The following is a 16,511-nucleotide window of genomic DNA, read 5'->3' on the forward strand; positions in this document are numbered from 1 at the left end:
AATAACTACCAGAGTAGAATTGGAATGTTCCTAACATAAAGAAATGTTAAATGCTTGAGGTGATAGATATTCCGATTTATGCCGATTTGATCATTACACATTTTATACTTGTATCAAAATATCACATGTACCTATAAATATGTATAACTTGTATATTTATAAATGTAAATAATGTGTATTAAAAATGTAAATAAATAACAAAACAAACAAAAAAGTAAGAATTTATTTCTCTCTGTATAAAATTCTGGAAGTGTATTTACCAAAGTGTTATAGTGATTATGTTGGGTGTTGAGAATATGACTTACATTTATTTTCTGTTTTAATGCTTTTTTATATTTTCAGATTTATTCTACAGTGAGTGTTTTCTTATGTTATAACAATCAAGCCACTTACAGTCTGCAAGAGGAAATAGAAAAGAAAAAAGAACAAAATTTATTTTTATAAAACTCAGTTACTGAAGAAGGCATCCCTAGCTAGATAATAAAAACTATCCGCTCACATAAAAATTAAATAAAAGTTAATCATATAGTAAGTGAACTTCAACAATGATACAAATTGCAATAAATTGCAATCTATTAAGTATGTTTAAATTTATAAATTCATAATATTTAAAAAAATGATCTCCTTTTGGTGGCATGGAACTAAGTTGTTATCTCAAAAACTAGTAAATAAAGGAAAAGAATAAAGCATGCATTTTACTTTTCCTATATGAACTACACTACTAGGTAATCAAGTAGGAGATGAGGGGAAATGTCGCTTTATAAAAGGTATTCTAATTTATAAATTAAAAATAAATGCCGCAATTAGGAAACATCATTTACAATGGCCAATCAATTTCATTAAATATCAATGGCTGCTAAAGTCACCAAAAGAGAGAAAACTGGACATCATATATCTAAATCATCCCAAATACTATGTATGGTCTTGTCAAAGGGGTCAAGCCTGAGTCAGATCAACTGCTGTCTGGATGTGCAAGAAATACCCATGAGAAAGAAACATGTTGAACTGTACAAGGATAGCATCTTCAAAACTCCAAACTATGGGAAACTCTACCTATCGAATTTTCTAGTTCTTCAATAGACATGATAAAGAAATGAAAGGCATGAAAGAGAAAGACATACATTTTAAAATGACTTAAAAGACATGTCAAAATTTTATAAATGTAGACTAGAATGTCTATATTTGAGTAATAGAACTGGAAAAAGGAATATACAAGGAAGTCATTACCATAAAATCCAGGATAATGGCAGGAGGGAGGGTGTTATAACTGGAAAGTGGCAAATTAAAAGGACTTCTTATGTGACTGGAAACGTTATTACTCTTAGCATTGGTGATGTTTACCTTACAGTAATTCATCAAGCCACACATTTGACTTGGGTGAATTTCTGTATCTGTGTTTTATTTTGCAATATACATGGTTTACAATGTAAGCAGGATTGACATATAGTAGGGCTCAAAAATGTTTAACTTTTTTTCTTTGGGAGGAGAGGCCCCAGTGGGGTAAAGGTGAAAGGCAAAAAACTGCCTGAGATAACAAGATGCTACAAGGAGGACAGAAAGTGAAACACCATATGGGGAAGTGAATGCTGGTGAGAATTTCTCCAACTTCGTAATTTTGTCTTGCCCAATTCATATCTCTTTTCAGATCATTAGAGAAATGCAAATCAAAACCACAATGTAAATCATGCCAATCAGAAAGGCTATAACTAGAAAGTCAAAAAACAACAGATTCTGGCTAGGTTGTGGAATAAAAGGAACACTTTTACACTTTTGGTGGGGGTATAAATTGGTTCAACCATTGTTAACAGTGTAGTGATTTTTCAAAGGCCTAGAAGCAGAATTACCATTTGATCCAGCAATCCTATTACTGGGTATATAACCAAAAAATGTAAGTCATTCTATTACAAAGACACATGCGTGTGTATGTTCATTGCAGCACTATTAATTGCAGCAAAGTCATGTAGTCAACCTAAAGGCCCATCAGTGATAAAGTGGATAAAGAAAATGTGGTATATATACACCATGGAATACTATGCAGTCATGAAAAGGAATAAGATCATGTCCTTTGCAGGGACTTGTATGTAGTTGGAAGGCATTATTCTCAACAAACTCACTCAGGAACAGAAAACCAAATACTGCACATCCTCACTTTTATGTGGGAGCTGATCGATAAGAGCACATGGACACATGGAGGGGAATAACACACACTGGGCACCTGTTGGGTGGCGTGGGAGAGGGAGAGCATCAAGAAGAATAGCTAATGGATGATGGGCTTAATACCTGGGTGACGGGATGATCTGTGTAGTGAACCACCATGGTAAAAGTTTATGTAACAAACCTGCATGTCCTGCCCATGTAACCCCTGAACTTAAAATAAAAGTTGAAAAAAAAGATGATTGTATGATACACTGAAATTACAGTATTAGAGTATTCTGAGTTTTGTTTATGTACTTACTTTTACCAGTGAGTTGTATACCTTTAGATACTTCCTCCTTGCTTGTTAATGTCTGAACTTCCTTTAGCATTTCTTGTAAGATAGGTCTGATGTTGCCCAAATCCCTTAACTTTTTGCCCCCAAAAATTTTATTTCTCATTCAGATTTCAAAGGTGATTTTTCTGGATACAATATTCTGGGTTGAAACTTTTTCCTGCAGCACTTTAAAAATGTCATCCTGCTCCATCTGTTCAAAGATTTCCATTGAGAAGTCTTCTGCCAGATGTATCAGAGCTCCCTTATATATTATTTGCTTTCTTTTGCTGCTTTTATGATCCTTTCTTTATCTTTGTACTTTGAGGATTTGATTAGTATATGCCTTGAGGTAGTCTTATTTAGGTTGAATATGCTTGGTGTTCTTTGACTTTCTTGTCCCTGGATATACACATCTCTTTCTAGGTTTGAAAAGTTCTGTTATTATTTTTTAAATAACTTTTCTTTTCTGATCTCTCTCTCTATCACCATCCTCTTTAAGGCCAATAATTCTTAGATTTTCCCTTTTGAGGCTATATTATAGATTTTCTATGCTTGCGTCATTCTATTTCTTTCTCTTTTTTTCCCTCTGATTGTGTATTTTCATATAGCTTGTCTTTGAGTTCACTAATTATTTCACTTGATCAATTGTGATATTGAGGCTCTGATTGATTTTCAGTTTGTTGATTGAATTTGTCAGCTCCAAAATTTCTGCTCGGTTTTTAAAAATTATTTTAGTCTCTGTTAAATTTATCTAATAGAATTCTGAATTTTTCTCTGTGTTGTCTTGAAGTTCACTGAGATTCCTCAAGACAGCTATTTTGAATTCCCTGTCTGAGAGTTCACATATCTTCACCCCTCTGGGACTGGACGCTGGTATCTTACTTAGTCCACTAGATGTGGTCATGTATTCTTGGATGTTTTTGATGCTTGTGGACATTTGTCAATGTCTAGACATTTCCTCCTTAAAATCTTACTCTTTGCTTTATGTCTTTAAAAAAATCTAAATACATATAATAAATATATTTCCATGTGAATAAATATAGTCTATATTGTCACTTTTAATATGTGGACAGGAATAAAGAGATATTTAGTTTCTATTATTACACTTAAAATAATGCTACTAAATAGTTACTGAAAATAATGCTCCAATAAATAATCCCTTTTGTATTAGAAATGCAAAACATTGCCTGACCCATCCATATTTCCTTATGAATTTCAAATGGGCAGTGGAATACAGGATATGGCATTTACCATTCCCTCCAGAAATGGAAGATTAATTTAGGCTTTTATAACTTTTGGCCTGGCTCAAAAAGATGAGATGAATACTAGCAGATTTCTTGCTCAACAATTTTGAACTATAAAACTAAAAATAATTGTACTGGCCGGGAGCAGTGGCTCACGCTTATAATCCCAGCACTTTGGAAGGCCAAGGCTGGTGGATCACGAGGTCAAGAGATCAAGACCATCCTGGTCAACATGGTGAAACCCAGTCTCTACTAAAAATACAAAAAATTAGCTGGGCATGGTGACGCGCACCTGTAGTCCCAGCTACTCGAGAGGCTGAGGCGGGAGAATTGCTTGAGCCTCGGAAGCGGAGGATGTGGTGAGCCGAGATCAGGCCATTGCACTCCAGCCTGGGTAACAAGAGCAAAACTCCGTCTCAAAACAAAAAAAAAAATTGTGCTAACCACTGATAGTTGAGTTGCAAAAATCCTTAATAAAACACTAGCAAACTGAATCCAGCAGCATGTGAAAAAGCTTATCCACCAAAATGAAGCCATATATGACCATGTGTAAGCTGAGAATTAAAAATAAATTGAAAATCCATAGAAAGACAAAAAATGGAGCAGACATATTACACCTACTATGTGCCACTTAGTGTTCTAGCTCTAGCTGCTTGGGATACATAAGGGAATAAAACAAAGATTTTTGCCTTCATATAGCAAACATTCTAGAGAAGGGAGACAATAAACTATTGGCATTTTAAATGAGTGAGATAGCATATTGGATTGCTATGGAAAGAAAAGAAAGGAGAGCAGAAAAAGGGGGACTGGGAGAACAGGTAGCGAGGCTACATGATGTGGTTCTAGTGAGGTGGATGGAGAAAGCTGCTGCCTTGGTTTTGACAACTTTCTAGTTAGTAATTTAAGTTTGCATGAATTCTTCCCAGCTGTACTTATTTACAATACTTTGCTTGTGTGACTTTTAGGTATCCTTCAATGTGTCTCCTTTCTTATTTGAAATAGTTTCAATTTGTTTCTGTTGTTTTAAACTCTGATAAAAATATTCTTATGCATTAATTTTTGGGCACTTATCCAATAATTCTCGTAGGATAATTACCTATTAGAGGATTACCAAATTAATGAATATGCATATTAAAATTTCTCATTTAGTTTTTAACTGAATTTGTGTTTTAAGTGTATAACTCTCATAATATTGAGATGAATAAATATTCACGTGACATATTTCCAAACATAAAGTATATCAGAGAGGGTCCAGTCATAAGACAGAAACCATGCCAATAATTTGAGCAGGGAAAATTTTATTTGAAGTATTTTTAATGAGATAAATGTGGTTAGCTATGAAAAAGGGTTAAAAGAGAACGTAAAGATGTACAGAGGAAGCATCTGTATAGAGTTACTGAGGGCTACTATTTCAAGAGATAGGGGAAAAGTACACAAGAAAGGAATTTGCCATGTGTGTACCTATGCAACAATCCTGCATGATCTGCACATGCACCCCAGAACCTAAAGTACAATAATAAAAAAAAAAAAGGAATTTCGAGAAAGAATCTATAGGGCTGAGATTTAGACTTCTGAGGAGAAGTGTGGCTGCCACTGGAAGATGCTCCTCACTACTATAGTGATCAAAGAACTTGATGGAGACTGCTTGCCTTGATAACTTGAGAGCCACCATTACTGTGGTGGCCTTTGTTGGAGGGCATCTGCTGCTGAACTGCCAGGACAGTCAGTAGCTTCTGGGACTTCTGCAAATCCCTTCTTTCTCTAAACTGGCAGAGTCCCTCCAGGACTCTTGATTGGCTGTGCCTAACAATGATCCAATTAGCAAAGAGGAAATGTAGTCTGTGTAGGAAAACAAGGTGGATTTGGAGTTGAGAGAGGGAATATATTAATACACCTACAAATGTGACCATCATATTCTTTAAATCCATAAGCAGAGTGGCTTTTACCTAGTAGTAAATAAGACAGAAAAGCAAAGAATCCTTATACTTTTCTCTAAATCAAATAGTGTATTTGGGTACAATCTTACTAGATTTTCTACCCAAATACACTATTTTGAGCATGAAAAAATTTCTAGTATTTTTCAAAATTCCATCTTCAGAACATAATTCTGTGCTGCTATATGGAAAAATGATGGAGTTGTTTGTTTCATCATTCAATTTTATCACCCAAGTGAAGACCAGATAGTACTTGAGGCCAGAGAGAATTTTATTGATTTAAGTTTAATACTGTGTATTAATCTTGCTTTGAGCAGTCCTTTCTACTCATCAGATTCCCTATATACTGCTTACAATTATTTTCCATGTGTTACGTGCAAGCCTTTCAAATGCATTTGTCTCATGGGAATTCAAAAGCTCTGGAAACATTTTTTTAGTATGTATTTTACTGGTTGCAATTTCAAGGAGCAGCAGCACCTGGTGAGATCATCACCATTCATCTGCTATCTCTTACAGAATGTGGTAAGTTGGCCAATGAACTAGATACTTTTTTGTATCTATTTATCTCCTTTTTTTATATTGCATCTGTTCAGCAAATTATACTAAGATAAAGAAAAATATTCTACATGACTACAAGTTTTATTTACATGGAATAATCATCACTGCTGATTTTCTAATGGGCAAAAGGCATCCTTTTGTTATCACTCCATATTATACAACCTAAATTCAAACTCCCATCATGACTATCGGGCTAGGCCACTAAATTGACTCCTGTACTCTGTTCTTACCTGCCTCACTTCTGTCCTTCATACTATTTTTATTTTTTAGGTCTGTGAAGTCTTTCAAAAAGTCTTAATGTTGTTGAAAATCAGCTCTTCTCCAGAATTAAAAGCCCTAATTGCTTCCCAGTGACCAAGTTCCATTGCAAGGCAGACAAGGCTACATCTCCAGCTGCTCTCCCCTCTTACTCTGTGTTTGAGTTTCCTGAGCCACCAGCTATTATGCACAACCACATGCTGTTTCTTTCCTAGTGAGTTCCTAGTCATCCTTCCAGACTCAGGTCAAGGGTTGTCATGAAGATGTCCCTCAGTCTTGGGAAAAATGATTTAATCTTTGCCACCATTGTTTTCTTACAGCACTCATTCAGACATTTCAAATTTTTGAGCACCTACTATGGGCAGAAGAGAATAGAGAGGGATGAGATAAAAGATGGGAGATTTTAGATAGAATGACTTACTTTTCTGAGATAACATTGAACAGGGTGTTGAATGAACTGATAAGGTGAGCCACGTGGCTCTCTGGGCAAAGGACTTTTCAGACATGGTGTATAGTAAGTGCAGAGGCCCTGAGCCAGGGATATGTTTTGGTATAGAAAGAATAGCAAGGAGACATGAGTGGCAGAAGAAAAGCAAACCAGGGGGAAAGTGGTTGAAGATATGGCTTGTTATTGGGGTAGAGTGAGGGCAGATCATGTAAGTCCTTGTGGGCCATGGTGAGAATTTTGGTTTTTGTTCTGAATGAGATGGGAAGAGAAATATTGTATAAAAATATATGGGATTGAGTCCCCCTGTTTGCTTTTATAGCAGAGAGAAAATTAATCCTTTAGAATATAGGGACAGGACATTTCCTAATTAAAAATCTCGTTACTTTTATAGCGAAATCTAAAGTGCAACAATGGGTAAATCTACTGTTTTGCCTTTTGTAGGTAGGAGACACATTTAAATAAAATGAAATGGTGGTTCTTGGAAAATTCAATTTCTTCTTATCAAATCTCTGAAAATGAAAGAGGCTCACAATTTGTGCAACTCCTTGGAAAATAGTCTTCTAGCCAGTAGTGGTTTTTGATTGTGTATTAACCCATATTGCAAATTAAACTATTGCAATGGCACATTGGATTTTTTTGATCACTTTGTGTCTGAATACATGAACTATATTTGTAATTTAAATTATTTTTTTAAATTCATAGTAAAATCCTGACAGAATTAACACAAGTAACACAGAAGTATATAATTGTTTTCAGTATGGAAAGCACTTTTTAAAAGAGATGATATCTTTATTATTTTATAGAATGAATTAATGTACAATTTGCATAACTTTTGTAATTTAATAAGAATTCTAAAAGTAACAAAAGTACATAGGCTGTAATAAATATTGACTTTTAACTGATTTTTAGAAATAAAACAGATATTTGAAAATCATAGACATACTTAGGATTAAAACCACAGTCTATGTTAGAAATTGTATAAAAATCAGGGATGTGGAGAATCTCAACAGTGCTGTAGTTTATACAACCAAAAGTGATAAAGTTATAACATTCTCTTTATAGTATGTGGTCCATTTCACCATCTAGTTTCTAGATGCATTTCAGAAGTGCAATGCACTGTGATACTGAATGTAATTTATCTCTGAAGAATTATATTAACTCCTTTTTAATAACTGAGGATGTTACATGACTAACATCTAAGCCTACCACACAAATTGATCAAAATGGTTTCAGCTACATAAAACTGTACCAGAGCAATTTGAAGTGACTTAGAATCCAATGGCAGCACAGATTTTAATCCACACTCACGTTTCTGCTATCGAAAATCTTATATGCGGTGTAAGAAGGTGATGAAGGTCAAGTTGGTTTTCCTGTCTGTATGCTTAGAAGCAGTCACTCCAGAGGAATAGGAGGAGGATGAACCAGAATGAAATTTTCTTAGAAAAGGAAATATCTTTCTCAAATTCTTATTATATATTATGTTTATGTTATTCAGTTTTGAATACTTGATATTTTGACAAAAATGAGGTGTTTCTTTTCTGCTAAAGTCACATGCCTACTCCAAACATTTCCATGTTTCCCAGAATTTCATATGAGTTCTAAGAGATATTCAGTGTAGAACTGGATAAAGAAAATAGATGAATAAGCAGCCTTTCCATTCATCTGCACGTTTAGACTAAGCCCACATAATCCAACAAACACCATTTCACTGACAGTTCTTTTCTGGCATTCTTTGATTTACATATTTTCTCAGAATGACAAAAGAATTTAATATTATACGAGTGAGAATGATTTGTGTAATGTTACTGATATGGTTTGGATGTTCGTTCTCTACAAATGTTGAAATGTGATTCTAATTTGTGGAGGTGGGGCCTGGTGGGAGGTGATTGGATCATTTTGGCGGATACCTCATGAATGGTTTAGCATCATCTCCTTGGTGATCAGTAAGTTTTCACTTCATGTGAGATCTGGTTGTTTAAAAGAATTTAAGAACTCTCTCTTCTCTCTCTTGCTTCTACTGTTGCCATGTGACATGCTGGCTTCCCATCTTGGCCTTCTGCCATTACTGTAAGCTTCCTGAGACCTTCATCTGAAGCTGAACAGATGTTGGTGCCCTGCTTCTTATACGGCCTACAGAACCAGGAGCTAATTAAGCCTCTTATCTTTATGTATTACCCAGCCTTAGGTATTTCCTCATAGCGACACAAGAATGGACCAACACAGTTACGTAGCCGATGTATTTATAGAAATAACTTTTGAATAGGGTAGTAAATTTGGCCAGAGAGGAGAATTGACAGAGCAAATGAATTTTGTGCTCAGTACTCTTTGAAGTGGCCCAACTACCTGGTCAAGCTGCATGCAGGAATCCCAGCAGTCCCAGATCCTTACTTTACTGGCAGTCAAAATATCCTCATGTAAATTAGGCTGCCTAAATGCTTTTGTTGTGACGTGTTCTAATCCTGGTGTATCTGATGATCCTGGATATTCTGGCCATGAAGTGCCTGGGAAAATTTCAGAAAGAACTTGGAAACAGAAATTACCTTGTTGGTGGAGAGATGGTGGTAGATAGGGTTTGTCTGGTAATTATATATCCTAGAGGACATGTTTTTCCTATGTCTATTCAGTCTGCAGTCTCCACATTGCAGGCAAGAAATAGTGAGGCAAAAGATCTAGAAAAAAATGAATGCACAAGCAAATGTTCTAACAAAGATAAAGTAGAAGTTAAAATCTGTGGAACCCAATAATGGGAAATCACTTGAAAAGGAAATTACAGTAGTCTTAAAACAAATAAGATGTAGGAATCAAATTTATCAAAGGCCAAATAAAAAAGGGAGAAATACTGAAAAGGAAATAGAGAAGGTAGATGAACAAATGTTTCATTTATCTTTCCATTAAATAAAGCTCACTTAGTTACTTCCCACAATTCATTAATATGATGTGATTTTCTAACAAGAATATTTGCTTCTGATGCTAGAAGACTTAACATGAGAAATGTTCAGATTTTCCCTTTCTGCATTTTCTGAACATTGACAGTTTCTCTCACATGGTTTGGCCCTTTAGCAATGTTCCTGTAACCGAGTTTCTTCTGCTAATCAACCCGGCAGGCCTTGGAGGTTATTAACACTGGCCTACTTTCAAAGTCCTGAGTTGAAGCCCCAGGGTATCCATTTGTGAAGAGAAACACAGACAAGAGAAATGGCACCATTTCTGTCTTTTTACAGGGAAGAAATCATTCCTGTTAATTAAATGAGGAGTTTGAGAGGTGTTTGGAGAATTGTTTGTTGCTCTCCTGCCGAGTTTTCTTTGTCTTGTCTTTGGAAGTCGAGGCTCCAGTTCAAGCTTTTCCTATGTGAATTAGAGTTTGAACTCTTTTTCTTAGGAAAAATTTAATCTTTGCAATCAAACCACTAATTATAAATAAAAACCACAGATTACCAATGTAGTTTTAAACCAGCTGCCCCTCTACTTTTAGTTTTAGCTTTAGGGAAATGATTTGAGAATCAAAGTGGTGAAATATATCATAGACAGCAGCCCAACTTTTAACTGATTTTAAGCTGCCATTTGTCTGATCTCTCTTTGTTTAATATCTGTTATAAACACTGGGGCTTGAAAATGGCATCTGAAGGCAGCTAGGGGTCCAGACTCTGAGCCTTGAACTTCTTTAGGCTGTGTGTTGCTGTGAAGTTGCTGGCTTGTTTAAAATGCATTGTTACTTTGCACATTAAGGAACATGGAATGACAGATGTGTGATATTGAAACAAGTCTTATTTTTCTTTGCTAAAGTATGGGAAAAAGCTTGAATTTTGGAGCCAAAGCTGGGTTCACATTTCTGCCTTACCTGTTTATAGGTGTGTAACCCTAAGAAGGTTACTTCTTTCTTCAATCCTTATATACATGAGAACTTTGTACACTGTTTGTGTCACCTGAGACATTGCCAGCACCTGATAGACAACTGATAGCTATTTATTATTTAGGCATTGAGTGTTGGTTGTGCCACCCTGACTCTTATCTTAGAGTCTGAATTTGTCTAATGTTCATACACAGCTCCATTCTTGATTTAGGTACTTAAGGATTTGGGCATTTGGAAGAGATGGTTTTACTTTTTCTTCGCTTGCACATTTTCATAGGGAAGGCATTACCATTGCATTTTGAGCATCTATTACCTCCAATATTGTCTCATTTTCCTCCCTTTTATCCACTTTTTATTAGGGGGAACTGCATTTTATTGCATTTTAATGTTTTCTGTACTATTGTGGCTATTATAAGAAAGCCTACTGATTTCTTTTTCTTAATCTTCTACCCTAAAACTCAAGACAAACATATATATAACCTTTCCCCACTGCTGTTTCATACAGTAGACTGATAACTTTCTCCTTCATAGTCTCTTTCTAATGAAGTCCGCATTTACATCTAGAAACCCTAAATTAAACTCACTCTTCCCTGGACATTGTCACCTGCACTGGTATAAATGGTAATTGTGCAAGGTCACTTAAGAGGACATATTTCAGCTGCTTTATAACTTGGATTCCTCAGAGACCTTTAAAGGGCCAGGTTTCCTTTAGTCTGAAGATTTAAAATTAGAACCAAAAATTCAAACAGAATTTTACTGAAGATCCTTCACACCAAAGTCATTTGTTTCTATGTTGCAATCATGCTTCTCCAAAGCATTAAACATATAAATAATGTTGCTTGATTTTGTAATGCTGTAAGAAACAAAATATGATTAACAAGAAAACTGATTTTAGTTCAGCAGAAGATGGTAAGTTATAGCTCTGGTCAAATACAGCTCACTGTCTTTATGTGACTTTCTATTTAAGAATAGCTTTTACACTTTTAAATGGTTGGAAAACATTAAAAGAACAGTAATATGTCATGGCATATGAAAATTATATGAAATTTAAATTACTGTGTCATAAATAATATTTTATTGGAATAGAGCCACTCTGATTTGTTTGCATATTCTCTGTGGTTGCTCTTGTGCTACAGTAGCAGAGTTGAATAGTCGTGATAGGTATCTTGTGGTCTGCAAACCCTAAAATATTTACTCTCTGGCCCTTTACAGAAAGAACTCACTGACCCCAGATTTAAAACCTTCCTTGTAGGGAATGTTGCTTACCTACTTTATGATTTATATAATATTAGACTCTCCTAAGTGGCTCAGCTTCTTCCATGTTATTGAAAATTTGCCTAAGATCACAATGTTAGTGGCAGAGTTTGAGTTTCACTTATCATCTCACCAAGCCTGACATTTTACATTTAATTTAATAAAAATGTTCAAAGAATGTTCATATTGGAAGAAAAGTCTATATTTAAAAAATATACCATAATTTTTCTTTTTATTTGATAAGGATTTCTTCATCTCCAAGAGATTTTCCAAATTATGAGTAATTTATTGGATTTTTTAATAATATAATTGAATAGGGAATGAATAGATTTATAAAATGGCTAGTGATTAAATATAGGGTAAGTCCAAGATTGCGCTAAAGATTTTGTACAAACATCTATAGTGAATTTAGCAAAGGAGAAATGTCATGAAAAGCAGTTAACTTGGGAAAGAGTTAAAGAGTAGCATTCATTCTTGTAAACTCTATGATGTGTGATTTAAAATTTATTATAAAGATTCAATATGATATGTCTAACATAAAATAAAACTTTTAGATAAACTAGAATAAGCCAGTTTTATTGTCTTTTGCACTGATTTCTGAATAAATGATATTCAGTAAGTGGTAGTTATTACTCTATGATATTTTTTGGTAAAAAACTGATGGATTGAAATTCTCTAGATATAAAAAGAATATTTGAAGAGTAAATGGCTGACTGATTTTATAATCAAATATATAAATAAGAGGTAAACTTTGATCATTTTATAATCAAGCGATGGTTGTCTTTTTTTGGCTTAACCTTAATTTGATGTGGTATAAAAATATGCTACAATTTAGCAACACTCTTTTAAGAATTTTTTATTAAGATGATTTCAAACATATACAAAAATAGAGAGAATAGCATAACAAAACCTCTATATAGTTGCCACCCAGCTCCAATAATTGTTATTTTAGTGTCAATCTTGTTTCGTCTTTAAAACCTCTCATTCAACCCTGGATTATTTTAAATTAAATACATATGAATAGTGCCTATTTATATCTCTAAAAGTTAACTACTTAAAAAAATAGTAACACTACCATACCTAAAAATAATATTGTTAGGATTCAAATAAAATACGCATTTTAAATTCCTTGCTGTGTTTCTTAAATCTGTAATTTCCTTGTCTCTCTTTTCTTCCTCCAGGCAATTTATTTGTTGAAGGAAACCAGAGCAGAGATTCTCATATTGTGAATCTTGCTGATTGCACTATGCTGATGTCATTTAACTTGCCCTTCTGACTATTATGTTTATTCTAAAGGGTATTTGGAATTAGAGGATTGATCAAATTCAGGTTCAATTTTAGGGCAGGAATACTTTACAGGTGGTTCCATCAAAGCTACATGAAAATTCTGTGTGTCCCCCTTTTTGTGACTTAGGGACCCTGAGGATCATTGATCAGATCTATTACTTTATTATGGTAACATTATAATTTTATAATTCCTTCTTCCTCTATGAGTTAGAAAAAACTTTAGTAAGGAGAGACTTATTCTCATTAATTATATGTTACCTCAGGTATAGCTTATATAGGAAAAGCATAATGTAATTTTTTAACTTAGTGTATGAATTAGTCCTTTCTCAGGCTGCTGTGAAAAAAATACCCAAGACTGGGTAATTTATAATGAAAAGAGGTTTAATTGACTTATTGTTCTGCATGGCTGGGGAGGCCTCAGGAAACTTACAATCATGGTTGAAGGCACTTCTTCACAGGGCGGCAGGAGAGAAAATGAGAGCAGAGTGAAGGGTGGGAAGCCATCAAATCTCATTAGAACTCACTATCATGAAAACAGCATGGGGGAAACCACCCCTATGATTTAATTATCTTCACTAGGTCCCACCCTTGAAATGTGGGGATTATTACAATTCAAGGTGAGATTTGGGTGGCGACACAGAGCCAAACCATGTCACCTAACATTCTCTTAAAGTGACATATGAGGTTTTTTGCTAGTGCGTCATTGCGAACTCACTGATTTAAACATTGTAAGTTTAAATCACTTGCAGCTGTTGTTTTTATTGTTGCTCAGAATGTTCCATATTTTTTCTTGTTTGCCAGTGGGAATTTAGCCCTGAGATTTTAAATGTATTTTTAGAAAGTTCCCTTAATGTATGTCATGAGAGTTTCTGTGTAATTTTATTTAAAATGTAATTTAAGTCATTTTAATGTATTATCCTTATATATGTGATGAATTTTACTGCGCATCTTTTTATTCAACTAAGAATTAAAACTTTAAATTTGAGTTTTGTGTTAGAGATGCCCTTATTGTGACTCTTCTAAGGATAGCCTTGGAAGTCCTGTGATCAGCCCACCTTGGACAAGGTTCCCTGCTTGTCTCTTCGCCTCTCACCATTTTCTTCTCATTTGAAGTGCTTTGAATGTTTTTCTGTGACCAAAAGGGCCTAAGACAGACATGAGAAGACTGGTTTTTGTTCTGACTCTGCCATTAACTAAGTTACAGTTTGTTGAATTGGTCTGGCTCAGCATTTTCCCCAATAATATCCCTCAAGACACTAGCTGCAGGATCTTTTGTTAAAGGGTTTCTTGCTCAAATGAATTTCAGACATATTGCAATAATTTTGGAGTATCACTAGATCTATTAGCATAAAAGGCTACCAGAATTTTACGGGAAATAATGAATTTAACTTGGTATAACTGTGTGGTTTCCTTAATCTGTCCTGCCACAGAATCTTTAACAGTACTATCCTGTGCCTCTGGAGTTCCAAGGAATACCTGGGAAATGCTGGGTTAGCTAATGTCTAGGTTTCTAGTTCTAACTCTGATAGTTTGACTGCAATGACAAAATGTGTCAGAAAATCAGAGTCCTTTTTCTTTCATGTGAAAACTGCTTTCCCTCTTGTGTCTTCCTCTGCTTAATAATTGACACTGACTTTATCTCATCTTAATGGAAAAATTTTGTTCTGGCTCCCAGACTTCATATTCAATATGAATTTTTGGTTGCAATAATTTCTAATGAGGACTAGAAAAAATTACGGCTGGCTTTATCAAAGCAGACGAAAGTAGATTTGTAGGAAGATTAGTGCAATGTTAGAGTATTAGATAATTAATTTAGAAGAATGAGATTTTGGAGTCATCCATAATAGAGATTAAAATTTAAGCCTGGGTAGTCATAGTGGAAATAGAAAATGGAAGAATGAAGTTACTCTGTATAAACTGGGAGGATTTTTACTCTTCATAACAAACACTGAGCATCATCGGGGCTTTTGGGTTTATGGACCTTTTGGTTTATGGCCACTAACTGGGTCACCCTCGGTAAACCACATACCTCTGTGGGCCACAGCTCCTTTATGTGCAAAATGAGAGTGTTTCATGAAATGATTTTCATGTTCCCCTAATGTTCTAAGTCAGTGATCCCTATGAAATGCGCTTAAAAGGCTTCTGTGTTTGGTATACTATTGGTCTATGGAGAAACACAGTCAAAAGGACTTTTCTTCTTTAGTATATTTATACTCCCAAGAATCAATCTGACTTAAAATATGGGACTGGAATTTTCCTGAAGATATTGGTAATGTTCTTGGTGGAAAAAACATGGTGTTGGGAAAGGAATTAGTGACAAGGAACTTAGAATTAAGGGGAAGATACAGTAAAACTCTAAAAATTATTTTTCTTTCCAGTACAGAAATGCACAAATAAATTTGAGGTGATTATTAGCATCAGAGTAATACAGAAAAAATTCTGAATGTAACTAATTTTGGTTATTTCAATAGATTGTTGAAAGCAGAAAACACAGAAATAAGCAATGATAGTGAAAGAACATAGATTCTGGGACAAGAGCATTTGAGATCGCTCTCTACACGGTGGAAAAGACCTGATGGGCAGGCTGGGACATCATTTCAGATTTTTATTTTCAATTCCCAGCATGTTCCTTTACTAACCTTTTTCTTTTTAATTACATTCTCATTTTATCCAAGCCAGCAGCTTCTGAATTACTGTGCTTTTCGTTCATGCAGTCGGTTTGCAAATAGAGCATGTCTGGGTTCCTCTGTGGCAAAGAGAATTTTTAAAAAGTTAACTTTGATTCTGTGACAAAATGTCTGTAAACACAGTAAAACTTAGTCGTGGTCCCACACAGAGTGGCTTTATTAAGCTATCTGATCCTGACTTCTCCCAAAGTAAAGCTTTAAAACTCCTTGAACGTATTTACTAGCTTTAAGCAATCAATGGTAAATGACCTTAATGTTTACTTCTAGTGAAGAACACTTCACATCTTGAGGTTACAAAAGTAGTCCAAGCATTCAATGGTTAAATAGAGCAAACAATTTTTTATTTATCACCTCTGGCCTGAAAAACTGTTGCCTGCATTAGTCATAAGCAGTGTCCACTTTTAATATGTATTTGCAACTCAAATGTTTTCTTCTATTTTAATCTGCAATTGCAAATTCCATATTCCCTTTTGCTTGTTATATTCTCAGAACTTTGTTCTGCTAAATTGTTGACTCACCAC

The sequence above is a fragment of the Aotus nancymaae genome, unplaced genomic scaffold (genome assembly GCF_030222135.1).
Source record: "Aotus nancymaae isolate 86718 unplaced genomic scaffold, 86718_ANA_hifiasm-v0.15.2.pri h1tg000062l, whole genome shotgun sequence".
Lineage (NCBI taxonomy): Eukaryota > Metazoa > Chordata > Mammalia > Primates > Aotidae > Aotus > Aotus nancymaae.